Source organism: Cuculus canorus, chromosome 3, assembly GCF_017976375.1.
Source record: "Cuculus canorus isolate bCucCan1 chromosome 3, bCucCan1.pri, whole genome shotgun sequence".
Lineage (NCBI taxonomy): Eukaryota > Metazoa > Chordata > Aves > Cuculiformes > Cuculidae > Cuculus > Cuculus canorus.
This window is the reverse complement of record NC_071403.1, coordinates 110,051,411-110,065,192: the sequence shown is the minus strand read 5'-3', so window position 1 is coordinate 110,065,192 and position 13,782 is coordinate 110,051,411. Positions and strand designations below refer to the sequence as shown.

The window sequence follows — 13,782 nt, the reverse complement described above, 5'->3', positions numbered from 1 at the left end:
CAGATACGCGCTGCTGACAGGGAGCTGGAGAACTCCCACAAATTCTCTCTCCAACAATACTTAACATATTATTAAGAATTTCTGTCTACATACTAATTATTCTGAGATCTAAGGAGCTGTGTTTTTTTAGCAGTTTAGGAGTACCTTTATTTTGTGTGAACAGATACTGCTTTGTTGCTATTAGCAATTAGAAGTGGCGGGCTGAAGGTCATGGTGGCAAGCTAATGGTCTTTTGAGTAACAGAGGTGTGACCTGTTATTGCATGTGCTTGAGAGGGAGCCTGTGGGCTTTTCCCCCAGGCGGAAGTGCTGGTCATACCACTGTACTGCCTCAGCCAAATCCTGCTGAGGGGACCAGCTGCTGCCGCTGCTCTTTCTGCTGTGGGTATGGTAGAGGTGGGGGGCAGGAGCTGAAAGCAACTCCTATGCATCCTGTGAGCTATCCTGAGGGGAGAAGTCATGTTCCACCGAGCCTGTGCAAAGGTTGGCCTCATACCAAGCATGGCAGCAACATCGGGAAGGGCAAAGGACAGTCAGAGATGGGGCTAGAGGTGCTGCAGAAGAAGGTCAGAGAATCGTGGAGCTCGCTGCATGGTGCTTGCAGGTACCCATTACACGGTACTGTGCTTTTGGCACAGTAAGGGGCAGGAGGTCCCAAAACCCATTTCTGGTCCCCATGGCTTTAGAGGTTGGATTACATGCTACCTGACAAGTCTCAGGACGTATTTTTGTAGATGGTCTTTAATTGTCAATGTCCATCTTTGAGAAAATACAGTCTCCCAGCCTTCTGGAAATGTGATGTCCTTACTGCTTAATGTTATGTAGGTGTGGGTTGGGATGCAAAAGCCTCGTGAATCTAAGATTGGAAGGGATTTCCTTGAGCCCAGCCTGAGGCTGTGCACAAACTTAACTTTCAAAAACTTACCAGACTTTGTCTTAAAAATGGTAAGGATTATTGCATTGCTGCTGTAATGTCACAGGAGGTTCTGGACCATTACTGCTGTTGGTCACGATGAAAATTGGAGATGAATTCGGAAGTTTATCTGTGAACAACTTGTATCCCTTTTCCTCCTGTTTGCCAGCTTTCTCCTTTAGCTTAACCTGCCTTAAATGATTATAGAAATAAATCTTATGCCCCATTGATGATAAATGTGTCTTAAATTTGTCAGCTGAAATGTGGTTCAAATTCAGAATGTTACTCTTAGGCAAACAAAAGAAAATGGGATGTTCATATTCATTCAAATTCATGATACGTGAAGAAAATGGTTTAGCACTGTAAGTGATAACTTTCAAGACAGCTCCTTAAAAAAGGAGCAGCTGCAGCAAACCCCTGTAATGCCTTGCCATTTTGTTTCACTACCACAATCTTCCTTTGTTTGGGCAAAGCCCTTGCTCCAGAGCTGTGCAGATAGAACTGCAGCCAGCCTAGAAATGATATTTTTTTAGCCCATTTGAGACCTTGTCAGGCAAATTGTAGGGCTGGTGATAGATCACATAACAGCAGCATATATTAAAATCATACTTAAATCCCATCACTCTCCCATTATATTGTAGACAATTACAGGTTCTTTGAAATAATGAAAGTTTGCAAAATGCTGCATTCTAGCAGGGCTACTGTGATGCTGTGGTTAAGCTATGCTTAAAATAAATATATTCTCAGAGCACTAATATACACTTGGTTCTGGTCCCTGGTTCCAGACAACTTGAGCAACTGGTGTGCAGAGGCAGTTTAGTAGACTTACTCAGTTTATGAGGTACTTAGTGCTGCCCCATATGCAGTCAGATGTGCACGCACGCCGTCAGTGACAAGCGATCCAGTGCCCTCCTGGGGCCATCCCACATCGATGGTGGAGGGAGCTGCTGTTGTGGGGCACACAGCAGTGTGTGTATTTATGCATTTCGTTGGAGCTTGGTGTGGGAGTGTGTGTGTATTGTAGGTTGTGAGTGTTGAGAGTTGTCCTTTGTGGCTCTGTCATCCGCTTCTGGGGCCAGCAGAATGGAGACTACAGGAAGAATGGAGACAAATGCCTTCTGCAAGCACACAGCATAGCAGTGTGGGTGTTCTGCTGTTACTGCAGGGTGAGCTCTTCCTCTTCAGCAGCAGCTGGAGTTATAGCAAGGCTCTCAGGATCACCAGGAGAGTTACATATCCTCACAGGGAGTTCGCTGTGGGTGATGAAAGAGAATATAAGTATGGTCTAGACATAACTCTTTCATTATGTCCCAGGTGTGGCTGAGATGAAAGATAGGAACAAATTGCACGGAGGAGATTACTGTTTTTGCCTGCTCTGAGCTGCAACAAGAGTCCTGACTGGTACAAATGCCAGAGTTGGGATTTCAGGGATGTGCAAGATGTCCCTAATGGAGATTTATACCGAGCTTATCTCTGCCTTTTGAAAAGGGAAATTGCATGCAGCCAGTATTGACTTTATAAAAGTGTCACAAATATTTTTTGCAGGCTGAAAAACGTCAAGCACTGTCATTTCTTTCACTTCACCATAGGGAAGATAACATTATGGCTTTCCTCGAGAGAAGTATAAGATACGATTGTATATTATCTGTGAATCACAGGCGTACAGCTGGCAATTCAGATCTATGCATAGATGGGACATACTTGCTTTGTTTGAATGACTGGAGATGTATCTCCACATCCTCTGCTCAGAAGAGAAGATCTTTATGTTGAAAGGAAAGGATTTTCTTCTAGCGTTCTGCAAGTTGTTTGACTGCCCTCGGTGTTCATTGCATGCAATAGCAAGTATTTGGCAGCTTGTCTGTGGACAGCACCTAGCAGAAGGAGAACCTTACTGTCAGAGCTGGACCTGCAAATGTTTAGAGAAAGTGATGTTACTCAGAGATTGCTACTTTGGCTCATGAAGCCCCAAGCTTCATGAAGTCAGACTCAACCACTAGCTGAGTAACTGTAGAATGATGACGTGCTTGCTGAAATCTAGGTCATAACTGAGACCTATTAAGTCCAATTTGGACGTATGTTTATTCCAGGGAGTCCTTTTTACATGCTTCTTCCCAAGTAATAATCTACAACAGTTGTGAGGCATGAAAGCAGAATGGCTGTCGTCAACTGCTTGGGAAGACAGCAGGTCCAAATCCTGAGAGTCATAGCTGGACATTCCATGCTGTGCCCTGATTGTTTCTCTAAAAATGTTAGAGCTACTCCTGACATTAAATGTTTGACTGCTTATCAAATGAAGATGCGTTTCCTTATGATCCAGGACTCAATAGCTTTTTCTGTCCTGTAACACCACTGTAACCGTTCCATCACAGTGTCTTGAGGCCTGTTTCCAACCCTTCCTTCCAAGAAGTGCAAAAAGGTGAAGTGGATTTGAGGGGGAAAAAAAAAGTTTTCACACATGTCCAAATATTAGGAAAATTAAAAAAAGAAGGCTTTTCTGCAAGGTCTCTGCAACAGGAAATGCACATAGTGTGGGAAAACAAACATGTGAAAGCAGGTAAAAGAGAAACTGCTATGGTCAGCAGAGGAGCTGTAGTATTTTGAAAGATGCTCAGGAGGACTGCCGAGCATTTATGCTGAAAGTAATGATGACTCTAATGATTCTTTTAAGCTCCAGGAGATTATACGTTTTATCTGAGATTTGGGCATATACAGAACATACCCCTCACGCATTCTTTCTGTTTCCTGGTGCTATTCACCAGAGGATATAGGCAGTAAGCTGAACGTTACTGTTCACAGCATGACCCCGCACTATTTAAAACTGGTGTGACAGTAGGTTAGGATACAAGGAGTAAGGTGCTTAAGAAGGTCAGGGCATTAGCTGTCACTATTGACTGCTTCAGAGCTCAGAGAGACTTTGTACTCAGAGTGATAAAAATCTGAGCTGTAGCTACAGGGAAAGGTGCAAGACGGATCTGTGACCTCACACAGCAAGGTGCTTGTCCCTGGGCGATAACTGCAGTAGCCCCAAGAGCCAGAGGGACAGCGGGAGGGCGGGGGGTGTGGGGGGGTGTGGCGGGAGGAGCTCAGAGCTGTGGCTGGGTCAAGGCTGCACACAGTCCTTAGAGCAGCAGCAGCAGAACAGTAAGTCGGAGCTAGAGGAGGGCTGGGTGCCAAATATTTGCTTGTGCACTTCCCTGCCACTTACTGGTAGTAATCCTGCACTGTATTGTCCTAGCTGGCCAGAACAGAAAGCAGAAAACTGCCTGTGATGCTGCGTGTGTGGGAATACAACTTGCTTTGCCATTTCCTGATGGAAGGGCTGCTGCCTACTACCAACAGCAAGGCAGGGGATGATGGCCTCCACTGGACGATTTTCCTCACAGATGTAAAAGGAATGTTGTAGGGTGGCTTACAAATTACTCACTAGAAAATTTCAGAATGTTTTGCAATTTTAACCTGAATTAGGCCAACTTTTCTGTCTTGTTTTTTCACTAGAGGTGCTGCTAGGTCCAGAACATTTCATTAGTAAGAAAATCTAGTGCAGTAGCCAAGTTCTGGCCCCAGTCTGCACACCTGCATTTCCAAGAGCTGGACTAGCCCATCTCGGCTAGCTGTTGTGATGGGCCACTGCCTGGGCTTGTGATGGCTTAGGAATCCATGCCAGAGTCTGTCTTGTCTTAATTGTTTTGACCTGGAACGACATGCATGCTACATCCCAGATTCATGGTTGTACCAACCAGCCAGCCACTACTCCTCCATTTCTCCTCTTTGGCAGATGCAAATCAAATCACAAATTCATTTTGTGCAGTAAAAGTGGGAAGAACACCTTCTATACTATCCTATGAAAAAGATTCTGAAAAATTGATTCTCATCAAAGAGGCTTGAGAAAATTGAACTCCGGCTGATTACAGCTAGGTGGTATTCCTTAATCATCTCCCAGGGTTGCAGGCTTCTCTGCTGATGCTTATGAAGACTTGTGCTTCACTGTCTATAGATATATATCTATATATCTATCTGTCTATCTATCACTGTCTATAGATATATATGTAGCTATACCATGTCTACACAGATTTTGTGCAGTAAAACCATCAGGGCATATATTGTTGAGTCTTTCCTGAGATGTGTAAAGTGCTGTCCCTGACATGGATTGATATGTACCTGTGTTGCATCACTCAGACTAGCTGCCTACAGGGAATGCAGTTTTCCCTAGCAAACCATAGGTAGCATCCTTCCTCCATGTGTCCCAGGATTGCATGTACTTTGCTTATTCTCAGTAACAAGCTGCTCAGGAACTCTTCGAATAGCAGGGAGACCCTATAGGACAGGGAAGAGACTCAACCACCCCCTTCCTTTTCCTGAAAAATAAGTCTCATCACCTGGAGCTGGATCTAGACTGCCAAGGACAAAAGGTACACATGGCACTTGAAGAGATATGAAGATGATGATGACAAAAGAACAAAGCTGGGAAAGGAGATTCAGCAGAGCAAAGAGGTGCTATTCCAGAGGGAACAGTGCTCTAGGGCAAGAGTCAGCGAGTGATATCAGCCCCCTCTGCCTGTGTGCATTTTTGTGTGAGGAGGTCAGCCATGTAATGGGAAAGGCAGAATCGTATCCCTTGCCACATCCTCAGCACATGCTGCTGCTTCTTTTTCAGTGGCACCAAGCATCCGTATGCCTTCCCCACCAGCAAACCTGCCACATGTCCAGCCCTGAAGATCACTTAGTTCTACAGACCCTAAGAAGCACTGTATGATATTAGTAGAATTACTGCTGAGACCTAGTCCCACTCAGTCACTTGCAACATTCAGCGTTCCCTGCCCCTCTTCCCTTCACTTGTAAGTTCTGCTCAATGATAGAATTATAGAACATTTTGGTTTGGAAGGGGCCTTAAAGATCATACATTTCCAACACCCCTGCATGGGTAGGGACACCTTCCACTAGACCAGGTTGCTCAAAGCCTTATCGAACCTAGCCTTGAATACCTCCAGGGATGGGGCATCCATGACTTCTCTGGCAACCTGTTCCAGTGCTTCACCGCCCTCACAGTAAAAAATTTCTTGGTAATATCTAATTTAAATGTCCTCTCTTTCAGCTTAGAACCATTACCCTTTGTCCTATCCCTGGACTCCCTGATAAAGAGCCCCTCCTCTTTGTAGGCCCCATTTAGGTACTGGAAGGCTGCTATCAGGGATACTCTGAGCCTTCTCCAGGCTGAACAAATTCGATTTTCTCAGCCTATCCTATTATAAAAAGTTTCAGTAAGTTTAGAGTAATTTCGCTTTGCATTTTATATGTAGGAAGTCCTTATGCCTTTTATTTCTTTGACAAACAAATTGCAGTCCTCCTTTCTGGAGATCTCAAAAAATAATTGGGTGGAACCAGGGAAATTAATCTTTCTGCTCTGGAAGCCTGGGCACAGGGAGGCTGTCCGGGTTGTAGTACAGGAAGTGATGCAGAAAACAGTGGTTTATTGGTCCCCCTCAACATATGGACAATTTTGTGTTACAGCAAGCATCTGTCAAGGATTTTGCAGAGGTAGCAAGGATATCCCTTGTAATTTGCCCTTCTCCATTCCCATAGGCAAATGCATTATCTGCAGCAAGCCCAGGCAGTGGTTGTGGTTCCACTGGGGCTTCACGCTGACGTACTTTGCCATCTGCATCCTCTGGCTTTAAGAAATATAGTGCAAGCTCTGGACAGAGCAAGCAAACAGGATTCTGGTAAGGATGTGGGAGTCAGGTTTAACGCAGCAGCTGTTCAGGCTGTTACATCATTCTGAATCAAGGCAGATATGTATGAGTTATCAAGTACTGAGGATACCGGCTAATCTCTGTGGACTGGTGTGGGAGCTGTTTGCCTAGCACAAGCCAGGCAAAACAATGGCATCTTGCAAGTGCAACCAGGAGTGACAGCATTAAAATGAGTTTGGTGACCTGCAAGAATGTGCACCACAGGGGAAAGAAATATTTTCTCCATTGGTGAAGAGCCATCTTTGATCCAGAAGGGAGGGCAGTAGACAGGACTGACCATGACTCCCCCACCTCTGGGGAGAGTTAACTGGGACAAGAACTTTGTCAATGGTGAATATTCTCTTTTAAATCAATGACACTTCAATACAAGCTGTTTTGAAGGCTGTCACGTTTTTTCAACTTTGAGGTTGAAATGCACAGTTGTCATATTGTTTTTTTAAATGTCTTTAATGGATTTGTCAAGCTTTAACTGCAATAACCAAATTATTTCCATTGTGGTTGATCAAACTGTTTTAATTTTTTTTGTTACTAGCATCATTCTATGAAATAATCTCATTTCCATAGCCAAAGCTGGAGTCAAGACAAAGCTTAGTTTTCCCTATCACCTTATATGTTTTGCCGATGTTACAATTGTCTTATATAAAGAAGACAAAAAAGAAAAAATGTGTTTAATACTTTTGCATCAGAATTTGAAGTAGCTTTTGCACTTAACTTTGCCACAGCCTTCGTCAAACTGACAGCCTGTATTTTGTCATCAGACATAAAATTAATTACTTGATTTTTCTAAACCCCTATTTGCTGCCAGTGGCTTTGTTCTCATGGTTATTCGCATCACGTGCCATGGGACTGTGCAAAAATTGTTCCAATTGCTCCACTCAGAGAGCTTCGTTCACTGTATCTATTTTTAAATATAGTCCCTTTATTGTTCTTCTCTATTAGTTTTACGTAAGGCGGTTACTGTGGTGGAAGCAACCAGGGAATTTTTCAGCTCTCACATGTACTACCATTTGAAAAGAGGTATGACAATAGGGTGAAGTTATGCTCTTCACCCAAGGTTGATTGCACAGATGATGAGAAGTGTGGGGTTTTGGTTTTGTTCATTCACAGTGCTGATGGGGCTTGCTTGTTTAGCTGGATACCACATGGTGTATGCTGTGACAAACCTAGACAATAGGGAGCAATGATATGGCTAGTTCTCAACAATTGTGCAAAACATGAAAGAAACTGCTTTTGCTGTTCTTGAAACTTAAGTTTTGCTTATTTGAGAATGCTTGAAAGTGACCTCTGCAAAGACCAGTTAAACTTTTTTATTCTTGTGCAGGAAACAGACTAAACTTCAGAGTGCTTAAGTATCATTTGTGATAACATGGGGTGCTTCTCATCCAAGTGAGAAAGGATTATCCCTTTTCTGAGTCTGCAGGTCATGGCTCAGATTCCCAAATTGGAGTAGGTAACTGACAGAGAAGGACTCGGCCTGGTCATTTCCTGGGAACTGTCGTATACCCAATGTCATGAAACTTTTATCTCTTCACTTAGTTGGAATGGCTAAACTCAGGTGATGCATTTCTCCTTGCTGCCATTAATACTTTTGTCTCAACCTGTTTTCCTCAGATTGCAGTTCAGGAATGGGTTTATCCCTTCTTTGGAAGAATCAAACTGCTTTATAAATCTCTGTTTTTTCTTCAGGATCTGCTTGATTTTTCTTTCCAGAATGAAGAGTCTTCAATGGATACAAATTTTAACTTAATCCATTATGTATCACAAGGTACAAAGAAATAACGTTACATATTCCACAAGCTTGCAGCTTAATCAGACTGTTCCTTTCTGTTATGGTCTCTAATATATTAACATGATGCATGCCATAGGAGGTACAGAGTAGAGAAGAAAATATTTCTCTTGCCTCAGTATTTTTAGAGTACGGCATACAATTACCATTTCAGTGTATTAGGCTGACTGTACATTAAGCTTCCCCTGGAATTAAGAAGGTCACTAGAGAAAATCTCATGTATGCCTCTTCTTCTACAGAGCAGAAAGGTCTGGCCAATAAGCCAGATTCAAATGGCCTCAAGATTGTTTTCTCCTTGCGTTCACTTTCCTCAGTAATTTCCTTAAAATAGAAAGTAGTTAAATGCTGCAAGGTTTTTTTGGGGGGGGTTGGGCAAAGTTTGTGAATTACTTTTATGTCTGTTAAGCTCCCCCATTTAGCATGAAGGCAACACACACATTTTTTTGCAGAATAATATAGGGAGTTGTATACTTTGCTTTGGAGTTAGGAAAGAGAAGCAGTAAGATGAGAACACCTTATGCTGATGTCGTAACCAAAAATTCATCATATGATACCACGCTGGCTTTCCCTTTTTGTTCTGAAAACTCAATGTCTTGTTAAAACTGATGGGTTTATTTGAGAATGTTGGAGGTTTCACTCCTGGTGGTGATGCTGACTACTGTGAGTGCTTTTTAATATCATGACCTAGGTGATAGTCCACTTAACACTTCCTTAAAAGCCTGATTATCTCAGAAGAGGGAATTGGTAACCTCCTCAGAGCTGCAATTGTGAAGACCGTTATTGTTTGTCTGGGTTTTTTTCCTTATATTTAAGCAAATATACAGTACATTTATTCTCATTAGAACTACAGTCAGTTTTGTTTGGTTGGTTTTGTTCTATGCCCCCCCCCCTTATTTTGCCGTTATTTTTCTATTAGTGGTTTTGTGAAGGATTTTGGAAGAGGTCAGATGAAACAGTGAACAGTGGCTGCAAACATTAAAGACAAATCTTTTGCATCCTTTTCCCTGTACACCTAGACAATAGATGGGGAATTGCCCTTAAAGGGAATGTGGTACTGGTTTCACATCCCCTTCCTACTGGGGAATTGTTCCTGCATCTTGACATATTTCTAGGATTTTAACTCCATAGTAAGGCTACAAGGAGTAAGGTCTGTTTAGCTATTTCTGCTTGTTGGCCATGCCTTTGTTTTTTTTGATCATGTAGTCAGTAGGCTTAGTTTTTAAGCAGGGACTTCTCACTTAGTTTTTTTGGTAACTTTCCCACCTCCAGGTGGCTCGGATATTCTCCATGGCTGAAACATCTTCTCATCTCTCCTTTTGATTGGCATTGTATGGCAAGACACAGGGTGTTTTGGTTTTGGGGATGATGGGAAGAGTTGGGATTTGCAAAGGATCATCATAGGGGCCTCTTATGGAAGAGTGCTTAGCAGTTTGTCTGGTGTAGTTACATACCAGAGGTTGGATCTGTGAGCAGAAAGAGATGGTTCACTGAAGTCAAGTACAGATTGCAGGGGGTTTTAAAACTCCCACTTTCTCATGCGGCTGCCTGCACAGCCATGTCCCCTCTTGTGTCCATTGCCTTCTTAAAAATGCTCCTTTTCCTTCATGTCAGTCTTTGCGTGCCATTTCCACTTTTTCAGCTGACAGGACCAAGGTTGCTGCCTACTTTTTTGATTGACATAATGGCTAGTGGAAAAGGGAAGAAATGGTGCTGAGTAGCTAATGGTACTATTCTGTACTTCCTGCTGATAAGCCCTGGTTGGTGGACGGGGACATCTACAAACGAGCTGTTGATAGCTCCAGCTCCACTTTTAAATAAAATCAGAACAACAACATGTAAACGACTCTAAAACTATTTGTCACTGAGCAGGGGCTGCCCAGTTGTGTCTCTTTTCCTTTCAAACTGCAGCAAGGCAGCCCCATGTGAGAAAGTGTTCTGTCAGCAGAGGCCTCAGGGGTTTCCTCACACTTGCTTGTAACCATAACATAGTACCATGAAGAGAGGATGAAGTAACTAATGAGGTGTGTACATGTGTACAGAAGTTCAAATGTAAAATTTGCTATATTTATTATAATATACCTTGATTAATGTTTATAAAAATGAATGTTTCAGTTGTGTTGGGCAGTAACACTAAGTAATAAAATCAAACCTTAATTTTGCTCTTTACATACCATGAAAAGAGTTTCAGAGTATCTCGTAGTGTAAATAGATTCATTAGGCTCCATTGGCTCTGAGTCTTTTATGTGAGCAGCAGAGAGACACTGCTTCACAGCATTTTAAGTGTTTTTTCATGTTGGCCTACCTGTTCATTTGATACCTTTTTTTTTTCTGCACATAATTTCTCTTCAGTGGAAGGAAGGGTTGGCTTTTTGGACCGTCAGAGCAACAGGCCTTGAGAAGGAAAAGACAGCAAACTTGTACCATTAAACAAATGGCAGAATCTAGCAAATTGTGTCAACTAGAAATCACTTCTAAAAATGCTCATTACTCAAGAGCCTGGCAGAGCCACATCTTATTAATTGCTTCTGTTCCCTACAAAGAGTGAAGCTGTTGTCTTTGAAGAAGAAATGTCACAACAGCTGCAGGCAGGCTGCTTAAGGACTGGCTTCAAATGGGCCTCAGAGTGCTGGGAAACAGTCTGGAGAAGCTGAAGAGGAACAATTCAGTTTGAAAGAACCACCGGAATTAATTTGGGAGTCCCAGCTCCCTGGCAGTCTTACTTAACTGGCAGCGTCTGGAGCTTTATCTAGTTCACGGTAAACAAACTGGGAAAATAGCAAAGGATGGTGCAGGAAAGAAAACTGGTAGGGAATAGACTTTCCAGTTAATGTATCTGAGGAACGGATTTTAGGACATTTTGTTTTCTTATTGCAAATATGGTAGGAAAATAAATGCAAATGAGAAAATGAGAAAAAAATTACAAGTATCTGAAGCATTTTAGCAGCATATACATGGAAATAGTGTATCATCCCTACAGGACACATTTGAGGGAATAAATAATTGCAGATATTGGAATCTTTTTTGGCATGGTGTGTTTCAATATTTATTCATTAAACCTTTAGAAGTAATCAGATAGCTTTATCTTTGATATTACATATCGTTTTCCTAGTTAGTAGAAATCTTTTGTTCTATCACACCATAGGTATTTCTGTCCTGAAAAGTGCTAAAAAATTGCTCCATGGTGCAACATGAAACTTTCATTGATCTACCCATGGAGCAGTCTCCTAGTACAGAAAGATTTCAGTACATTGGAGTGTCACGTCTGCCGAATTAACTGCATGCCTCATCTCTTGATGCCCTTCTTGAAGGTGTAATTTTAAACTTGTATCCATTACTTGTTTTAGAGCTGAAATTCATCTTTCTCTCCCTCCCAAAGAGAGTTTTAGAGTGAATCACAGAGGTCTTCAGATAACTAGCTTTGCCATCCTGAACTGTGTTGAACATCTTTAGTTTTCATTCTGAGAAGGAGAACGAGAGATTTACGCAATAGCTTATTAGGTGTTCACTCATCTCACAGAGTTTTTGAGAGGACTACAGTATATTATGTTTTCTTCCATGGAAATGGCTCTTAGTCACAACTTCCTCTCAGTTCTTGGAGGAAATATAAATTATCTGATACCTAGATTAAATCATCAAGTTCATTTCATTTCAGCACCTTTCTTTGACAAGCCTCTTGAAAACGTTAAGATTAATGTATACTATTTTCACGGAAGGCAAAGCTTGAAAAGTTTGGATGGCTATGTAGTTCCAGTTCTGGAAATCTCTCCCTGCCTCCCCCTGTTTAATTTTTATTTCTGCAGAAGGCTCACTCATCAAGTCAAGTATATACAGCTATAAATATTCCTTCAGCATTTCTCTGTTGCAAGACACAGTGTTCAGTTGAAGTGCCTGATCTCAAGAACTAAACTCCCAACAGTATGGATCCAGGACTCTCTGAAGTCACTGAAAAAACTCCCATGAAATTTAGTAGTTTGTGAGTCTTTAGGGCCTCTTCTACGAGGAGCCAGGTCCACTTGGATTTGACTGTGTTTTTTTGTAAAGGAATTAAATGTGTCTTACTGCTTAAGCACATAGAAGGTAGGCATTATTGTCAAACTATGAGAAGAATACAGCTTGTCCTGTATCTGGGGACTGAACAGAGCTATTCCTCCTCAATGAGCTCCAGTCTCCAACCCATCATGCAAGTACCTGCCCATGCTTCCATCAGGGTAATAAAGTCAGAGGAAGGAATACAGGATATATTCCTGTCTCTCTTTTCTTTACATACCCTCTGTTCAGTATGGACACAGATGGAAAGCAGCAGTCATCTGCACCTTTATAAGGGGTCACACCTCTCTTCTATATGAAGAAGAGCTTCCTTTTATCTGGGTCAGTCCACTACTATACTGAAGTTGCTCGCAGCCTCTCGTGGGTTGACGTTGGGCAGCTGCCAGGCACCTGTCCAGCTGCCCTCTGCCCTCCTCAGCTGTGGGGTGAGAGTAAATACAGTGAAAAAACCTCATGGATTGAGATAAAGATAGGCACATCACAAAGCAAATGTATCATTCAGCTGTGTTTGGTTCTGATACCCTTTGGCAGAAAGCAGGCTTTTCTGTCATGAGGGCACGAGAGCAAATAAAAAAAATGGTTGCACACTGCATCCCCAGGGATTTCCCAACCTCTTGGGATTGTAGAAAGCTAGGTATAAATTTTTTATGTCTGTGGAAACAAAATCCAGTGGTTTAGTGTTGGGCAGACCTGCTCGACCACACAACACCAGATGCACCTAAAGAAGAGAATAAATCATCTAATTGAGGAGAGCTATGTTTTAATTATTATGTTGAAAATACAGAAGAGAATTGTGAAAATGGGAAAACGGGAGTCCTTCTTACCAATCTAATGTTCTGTCTGTCACTCAGATTTTCCCTGAGGCATCTCTGGAGGCCCTGAGGTGTCTCTGGAGGCCCTGAGGTGTCTCTGGAGGCCCTGAGGCTAGCTCACAAAGTGCTGCCTCCTGAGAATTGGTTTGCTGGCTGGAGTTTGGGGCTGTATTTAGCCACAGGAACCAAAAGGTGAACTCCATATCACTTTGCCTCCTGTGTTCTGTCTTTTTGGAGTCAAATATTAATAAGTGGGCTAACACGTTCACTCTTTAATGGCTTCCTGCCAGGAAAGGTTGTTTCGAGATGATCCACTTTCTCTCTTTACATTTCTCTCTTCAGAATTTATTTCCTGGCACTTCCCTTACCCCAGGAATGCAATTTCTAGCTTTAGATTAGATATAATTGTGATAACTTGTGGTTCTTTTTCTTTTTCCCCATTCCTTGAGACTGAAACGTAAAAGGTGAGTGCAGC

General features: G+C 42.3%; 1 protein-coding gene across 1 annotated transcript in view; it reads left to right on the top strand.

The window, feature by feature from the left end:
- The window catches only part of EFCAB2 (EF-hand calcium binding domain 2), a 32,242-nt gene that overhangs the window by 4,833 nt on the left and 13,627 nt on the right, over positions 1 to 13,782 (top strand). The window lies entirely within an intron of this gene.